Source organism: Marmota monax, unplaced genomic scaffold, assembly GCF_021218885.2.
Source record: "Marmota monax isolate L192 unplaced genomic scaffold, Marmota_monax_Labrador192_F-V1.1 WCK01_AAM20220418_F8-fsc00083, whole genome shotgun sequence".
NCBI lineage: Eukaryota > Metazoa > Chordata > Mammalia > Rodentia > Sciuridae > Marmota > Marmota monax.
The window spans coordinates 2,656,034-2,664,464 of record NW_026692848.1 but is presented as its reverse complement, the minus strand read 5'-3'; the positions used below and the strand labels follow the sequence as shown (position 1 = coordinate 2,664,464).

Below are 8,431 nucleotides of genomic sequence, written 5' to 3'. Positions count from 1 at the left end.
TTGGCGCTTCCGGCGCGCCCATGAGGCCACCGTAGCTAGCTGTGCGCTCACGCGCGTCGGCGCCCCGCCCACCCCGCGCGCTCGGGCTGGGTGCACCCAGCAGCTGCACGACCCCTTCGAGGGCCAGGTCCGCGCGGGCACGGCCCGCCCCGCTGCTGCGCGGCCGGCTGGTCTGGAGGCCGACGCCGGCGCTGCAGGATTCCGGCAGGTTTCGCACTGTCGGGACGTCGCAGCAGGCGGCTGTTCCCCCCGCCCGCGAGGGCCGTGCTGGTCTACGCGAGGCCGCCCGCCCTCCGGGCTGCAGTGGCACTGCGGGCCCCGCAGCGAGCGCCCGCCGCCCTCCGTCCGGCCTGGCGACGACACTAGCGGACGGGGAGGTGGCATTCCCTCCCTCCCTCCACGTGGCCGAGAAAGGTCACAGAGGTTCGAGGGAAGGTTGGACCTTTCCATCGACGCCTCCCCACCGTCACCGATAGGTTCTGCTCCTCCGATTGCTTGTCGATTTGTTATCGTGGCTGAAAAAGCCTGGTTTAACTTCTCACCCACTTTCCCCTTGGCTGAAATCTGATCCTTAAAAGGGGGCCCCCCCCCCCCCGAAAGACGTTCTGTCCATCCTGTTGCCTCCAGGAGAGATTGTATCTGATAAAAGCAGAGCTAGAAGACCCCTAGAAAATCGGGTCCTATACTCCCTGTGACAAAACAGCCCAGGGACAAAATATTTGTCCTATTTATAGTAAAGTGTGAAGTTTTATCTTTTTATCCCTTAAAAGATCAGAAAGTGGGTGATAATTTGGAAAATTAAACCTCTATACTTCTATTTAAGAAAGTATAGTCACAGGCAATGGTATGTGCTTGTAATATCTATGATTTAGGAGGTTGAGGCAGGAGAAACTTGAAGTTCTCCTGAAAGCTCAAGGCCTACTCAGCAACTTAGCAAGGCCCAGTCTCAAAATTTAAAAAAATAAAAGTCTCGGGATGGAGCTAAGTGGTCCAATGTCCCTGGGTTCAATCCCCAGTACCACCAAGATAAATAAATAAAGAAGAAAAAGGAAGCATAGAATACATGAATAAGTACTTTAAAGATTCTAGTTTCCCTTATGAAAATGATGAAATAAAGTAATGAAAAAGTTTTTCCAAGAATTATATGAGGTTGAAACATGAAATTGCCGATGATCAACTAAAATAGTTGAAACTAAAAAGGGCAACATCATATGGTCAGTCTACTTGGGTAAAAACTTTTATACCCAAGTATTATTGAAGCTTTAAGAATGTTGTGGGATTTTTTTTTTTTTTTACTTTTACACCCTATATAAAAGCATATAGTTTCCTTAAAAACACTCCATAAGTTTGCTGAGACAAGACCCTTATAGAGATGACATAAAGGTTTATGGTAGAATGAATCGGTCATAACTTTCCTATGTTCATATATGAATACATGACCAGTGAAACGCCACATCATGTATAACCACAAGAATGGGCTCCTAATTATAATAAGTTATACTCCATGTATATATGTCAAAATATACCGTCATGTATAGCTAAAACAAACAAAACGAATGGGCTCTGGCATTAAACTGAGGGTTAGAATCCTTACTCTACCCTTTTGTAATAGCAGGGTTAAGGACAAGGCAAACTAAATTTGTTTCATTTTCTGATATGTGACAATCAACATGTTTCCTACCTTTCCGGTTTTATGAGAATTAAATGAAATATGCAATTTGATTCTCATCATTCACAGGTTCTGTATTTGCAAACACACAAACCCACTAAAGTTTGTAGCCCCCAAGTCAGTGGATACTTGTAGTATAATCAAGGTCATTCAGAGACTTGGACAGAGGACTGAAATTTTTAAGCAACCAAAAGTGCACATTCCTGCCTTCTTGACTCAGCTCATACTGTAAATGTGTCCCTATCAGCCTCATAAGTGCCAAGTTTTTAATATTTTTGTTCTTTTTTTGTTGTTGAATATTTCACTGTTTAAGATGGTTCTAGGCACAGTGCTGAAATGGCAAATAAGTTCCTTAAGCCCAAGGCTGTGCTGAGAAGATACAGGACCTGGGGCCTGATGGGACCCCCATGGACCATCCCACACCCAAGTGACCTTGGTTAAAGGGCTTGCTCCCAGAGGACTTCTTTGTTATATGCCAACCTTTCTCCAATGGTGGAATGTTCAGCCTTTTGAAATAAATGTAATGTGGAACCTTGATGGCCACAGTTTTAAATTTCCTGATCCCATCTCTAAGATTTCATGTTGTTCTTGGTCAAAAACATTGAATATGTCAGTGTGTCACTCTTCTGTGACCTTTTAAATAGAATGTTACATTTGAAATTGAGTCTCTGGTTAGAAATGTATAAAATGTGTATGACCCATGAGTTTGGGATAAAAACAGTATTTAGCCATTGGTCTTTTATTCTTTTTTTTTTTTTAAGAGAGAGTGAGAGAGAGAGAGAGAATTTTTTAATATTTATTTTTTAGTATTTGGCGGACACAACATCTTTGTTTGTATGTGGTGCTGAGGATCGAACCCGGGCCGCACGCGTGCCAGGCGAGCGCACTACCGCTTGAGCCACATCCCCAGCCCCTGGTCTTTTATTCTTGCAGCTGTCTCGGTTGCTTCTCTGGATGTGATATCAAATCCTGGTACACAAATCCTGGTACAAACAGTAGCACAATGGCTATTCTTCCTTGAAGCCAAAGGCCCCAGAAGACCTTGTGAATGAACATTGTCCATTTCCTTGTCAGGGCCATAGTCACCTGATGTAGGAGCTGACCAGGGGGAACCAAGGCCCACCCTGACAGAGAATTAAGGGCTCAGTCAAGGCATGAGGGAGAAAGGAGAATTTAGAAATACCTTTTGAAAGGAATATGATTGATGAGAAGAGATGCAACAGAGCTGCAGAGCAGCACCGCTTATTAGGTATGCTTTCTCTTCCAGAGAACTTATTTCCTTTCCTTTACATGTTTTGGTGTTTCTGCTGTTGATGCTTCCTTGAAGCAAAGTGCACTGCTCTGATGGCAGAGACCAAAAAGTGGTACCATGACTGTGCACCTGCGGTGAGGGAAGGGAGTGTTGTTGCCAACCCTGCTTGCAGTCATGGACATGAAGATGATGAAGAGGCAGCCCCTTCCCCAAGGGAGGGCAGACATATAGGCAGATAGATTGCACGGGGTTTGAGAGGTTGGAAAGACCCAATGGATGCAAGACACAGAGATGGCCAGGATAAACTCGACTGACCCTGCAGTCGGATCCGGTAGCTGGCCTTCCTCTCGTTCTCCACCTGCGGCCACAGGTAACTTAAAATGGAAAGCTGTTTCTCTTGGTCCTGTGCCTCTTGTCCTGTGTTTAAAAACCTTCCACAGTTCCCTCTATCTGTAGAGTAGAGGCGACAGTCTTGGCATCATATGATGGAGGTGGTAATGATGTGGTCCATCTTCTTTCTCCAAAGGCATCGCTCTACCCTTTCTTTCCCCAGCACATGCATATGTACACAGTGTGGAAACTCCCGCTCAGCTGGACCACCCTGCTCAGTCTGCGAAGCCAGGTTCACCAACTAGACTTTGTACACACACCAGCTCTCATTGTATGGAATCTTGCTCTCCAAAATGTCTTGTTCCTCTCCACCCAAATTCCATGCTTCCTGCCTTCACTGATTCCCACTTGAAATGCCTCTTGTTGCTGCAGGTGACCTTCTTGGACCTCTTCAGGCACAATGAGGTGTCTTCTAGAGGGCTGGTGACATCTGGAAAGAGACAATGAATATTCAAATGATAAAAATAAAGCAGGTATTTTCTCTGCCTTGGGTGCTTTTCTCCATTACTGAAGAAATACCTAGCAGTTTTGCCATGTGCCAATTCATAAGCAGCGATGCCCAGGGTTCCTGAGCTGAGCTCTTTTTCTGAGCATATAAACTATTGAATGATAATGGGTTAAATGTTTTCCCAAGGATTTGCCCTTACATTTTGTTGCTATACATCAATCCAAAGAATGACATAAAAATGATTTTTTATGTGGTCTGTTGGTCTTTTTCTTTTCTGGGAAAACCAGGCATGATCAGCTGGAGTCTCCTGACACTCCACTCACTTCTCTAGGACATGTTGGGGTGTCTACTTGTTGACAGCAGGTCTACCCTGGCCCCTGGAGCCCAACCTCCACTAGTTTGTTCTGCATGCCAGTGTGGCCAGCTCACAAGGCCATGGCGAACTTGCGGTTTTTCTGTTCCTGCTTGTCCGTCTGAGACATATGTATCCCACGGGAATGCCTTGACCTTTTCTGGTCTGATGGACTTCTTGTTAAGGGAGGTTTCGGTACCTGACAATAATAGATGTTGAAACTAAATTTCTCCCCCCTCCCTCCTGCTTTTGGGTAGTTTTCCACTTCTGCTGCTTGGGGTATAAAAAAAGTGTGTTAGCAATAAAGGGTATTGACTCCTGGATGAAGAACCTTGGTGTCCTGTGTGTCTTTTAACCTCGCCGTCCCTTGCTGGACTCGGCTCCCTTGGCCGGACGCGGCATCTACTGTCATACCCCAAACCCCATTGCACTTACCTCAAAAAAATCTGCTTGGAGAGGCTCACTAAGACTTGTGGCCATTCTTCAGTTACAGTGGTAGACACAATCTCTGCCATCTGTGGCCACCCCTGGGACCTCCTGTTAAGGTGTGGGATGGTGACAGATGTCCATTCTGCCATTAGAGACCTCTGTTGTCCTTGTAGGAACTTTGTTCCACTCTGTCCTGTAATCCCAGGCCTTGACACAGGCCCAGAGATGATGAGCTGTGGCAGCCCAGTGCCACATGTGTATCCTCCAGGGAGGGATGTGGAGACATTCTGCTCCAGAGAGGACCATTCCATGCACTCAGTGCTGAAGTGCAGAGAAGCCATGAGGCCACTACTGGCCTCCTCACATTCCTTAGTAATTGGTGTGATGTGGTTTTTCAGGCTACCTCCACCTGACATTCATTAGTGGCGGGGTTAGTGTTTGCTGTTCTAAAGTGTCTTGCTTCTTTTATTTCTGAGTCATGAGGTGTTCTTGTTCTTTCCTGGCTTGGTCTTTATGTGATGAGTACTGCCCGAAGGTGGCTCTTGCTACCTCAGCGACTGAATTCCAGTGTGCTTGCCATGACATATATCACATGTAATGTGTGATTAGGGTGGGCTTCTGCTGCTATTGCGGACATATACATGTCCTGTGACAACACATCCTTTTCCTACATGGCCACTCCCTGACCTCAGGTTAGATGTCCAGGCTGTTGTGCTCCAGCCTTTGGCATTTTACCTTGTTCTGTTGATGTGCTGATTTGCTATCTGGACACTGTGGTGTCATTTGCCCTTACCTTAGAAGTCTTGTATCTCCTTCACCTGAAAAATGCATCAGGCTTTTCCTCAGACTCATTTGTTTTTTTGTGTATGATCTGGTCTCAGCTCCTCCACAACATGGTACTCCTTTATTACTTGTGTCCATGTACCTGGCATCCTGCCATCAAGTGCTCTCACATGATGGTCGGACCCTCCCTAATCCCGTTTTTTTTTTTTTTTTAACCTGCTAGAGCACATAGTGATATGTGGCACCATCTTGGCCTCCTGCATCATCAATGACCTCTGTTGATCTGCAGGAATGTACTCTGGTGTAGCCACCCATCATCCTATTGGCCTCCGTTCTGATGTATTTACATGCTCTGCTCTGTTCCTGGTGCACCTCACACACCTCATTGGTGTGTGTGGACATAGTCTCCTACAGGACTAGCCACCTCACAGCTCTAGTAACACTGTGGACATAATTAGTTGCAGTCCCTGTCCACATCACCACCTCTGTTGTGGTGCGTCCTCCTGCTCTGTTGCACCTCCTGCTGGTTCACAGACCTTAGTGGTGAAGCGTGGACACACCCCGCTGAAGCCTCTGATTATTCTGGTATGCCATGGGTGATACTACCTGCCCTTCTGCCTCTTGAGGGCACTCGTTAGAGTTCACTTGCAGCTTTTGGATGTGCTCTGCTGTAGCCTCCAGTCGCTGTCGCCTGCACTCATGCTGTGCTCTTCCTCGCAGAGCTCATCAGTGATGTGTGCACACTGTGCTGGGGCTCTACCACCTGCATGTCTCAGTGATGACCTGCGGACACACTGGCGCTGGTTTCATCACTGCCTAGGATTGAGTGCTGATGTGTGATACATGGACAGCTTGGCCTCACGTTTTTTTAAAAACTATTATTAAAATTTTAATGTAGTTCAATCAGCTTGTCTGGTTCATTTCAGTTCCTTCACTGCCAAGCCTGTGGGCAGGGCTGCTTCAGCTTCTCTGCCTTCTCCTCGTCTGTAATGACCAAGATAAAAAGGTACTTTCTGCTTTGACCTTCAAATTTCACATTATCCTCATTTTTCTGATCTTGGCAGATTTGGCATCCTTTCGCCTGGCTGTGAGCAGAAAGTGTTTGATTTCCTCCATTTTTTCAGGCCTGGCATCATGCCGTGCAGAAGGCATGGACTGGCACTTGTCCCTGAGAACAGCCAGAGGTACCACACCGTTGCCACACCACAGTCCTTAGTGGAGATGTGTGAGGACATCTTGCCTCAGCATCCTGCTGTGACACTGATCTCAGTCATGCTGGTTGCTGCAGCATGGTGCCCCTCCACAAACCTGACATGAGGTGGACATTCTCCTGTGGCCTGTCCTTCATACCCCATTCAGGACATGTGCACACAATGCTGTGGCCTCTGGACACTCCTCAGACCTCCGCCTTGGTGGGAGGACATGAGCTGCTGTAAACTCCCACCACTCCACTCACCTCAGTTGTGTGATGTGGACCTACTCACAGACCCAGGAAACCGTAGACAACTCTGCTTCTCCCTCCTGCCACACCATAGACCTCGGATGAGATATGGGGACTGGAGCCCCTTCTACCTCTTGGATCCCACCGGTGATGTGTGGACATGTTCTGCCTCAGACACCAGCCCTTCCAGACACACATTTGTTTGACAAACTCTGCTGTGGCTTCCTGTTACCTCCCTGACTTCCATTATGATGTGAATAAACACCCAGCTACAATCCCCCAAAGCTGTCCCTAAACAATCAGTGTAACAATTATTTACCTTGCATTTATATCGTATTAGGCATTACAAGTAATCTAGACATCATTAAGACTGTATGTGAGGATGTTTGCAGGCTTTATACATACACTACTCCATTTTATTTAAGGTCTTGGGCATTGGCAAATTTTGATATCTGAGTGGTGTCCTGGGACCAGTCCTCATGGATATCAACAGACAATTGTTTTCTTTTTTCTTTTGTGCTGGGAATTTAACCCATGGGCACCAAGATGCTGAGGCAGGCCTCAAACTTGTGACCCTCTTGTCTCAGCCTGCCAAGTCACTGGGATTACAGGCATGTGCCACCATACCCAACATAAATGTATCTTTATGTATTTATTAAAAACCAAGAATAAAACCAGTCTAGTTCAGAACAAAGAAATAACAGTTACATGGGGCTAGTTAGAATTCTAGAAAAACACAATCTTATAAATGGGCTCTGGGATTTATAAAATGTCTAGTGTATTTATAGCTTTAAACCACAAAGCATAGGGTAACAATTATGTTTCTTGCTGATCAGGAATTATAACTGGTTCTAGAAAAATTTAAGCTATCTTATAAGAAAGGAACTGGGTGTGGTCTCAGTCTAAATAGTTGGGGAAGGGGTCTTTTGTACCAAAGGACAGCAGAGGTTAACAATGTTTTAGGATACTGCAGGTTGGCCTAGTCCCGAGGCCAGCTTGAATCTGGGAGTGGACATTTCTGCATCCCATTCCTAAGGTCAGCTGCATGTAGATGTGCACTGAGCCAATGTCACTTCAATGCCACTCCAACTTTTATTTTCTTCTTTGATATTTCTCCCTTTTGGTCAAAATCTTTCCACAAGAAAGCATTCACGGTCCATGTAGTATTAGAATCATCCACAACAGTAGGATAGATCTGTCCCAGGAAGTCACATCTGTCACTGCAGGTATACTTGGCAGCTGTGGTGATGGAACAAGTTTTGGGTCTTTGGCCACATTTTTTTTTTTTATTGGTTGTTCAAAACATTACAAAGCTCATGACATATCATCTTTCATACATTTGATTCACGTGGGTTTTGGCCACATCTAAACAACAAGGAAGTAACTGAAAAACCACGGCCTCAGTCAGGTCAGGTAGTCTCTGAGGTCAACAGGGAGTCCAGAGGGCTATGGCCTGATAAGTGGGTTTTTTTGGTAGTGGGCTATCATTATTTTGGTTTTAGCAATATTCCTGAGATACTGAGATATACAAACTACAAGAAAGTTAAACAAGATATAAACAGAACAGGCAGTGATAACCAGCAAAAGAATATTTGAAATATTGAAGGTGGCCAACTAAGTGTTGAATTCCAGTCTAGGGGCATGAGGTAAAATGGTACTCCATAAGA

The 8,431-nt window shown here is 45.8% G+C and overlaps 1 pseudogene; it reads right to left on the bottom strand.

The window, feature by feature from the left end:
• Positions 1-5,691: 5,691 nt before the first annotated feature.
• On the bottom strand, positions 5,692-7,350 carry LOC131424367 (large ribosomal subunit protein eL38-like; annotated as a pseudogene).
• Between the last annotated feature and the right edge of the window lie 1,081 nt (positions 7,351-8,431).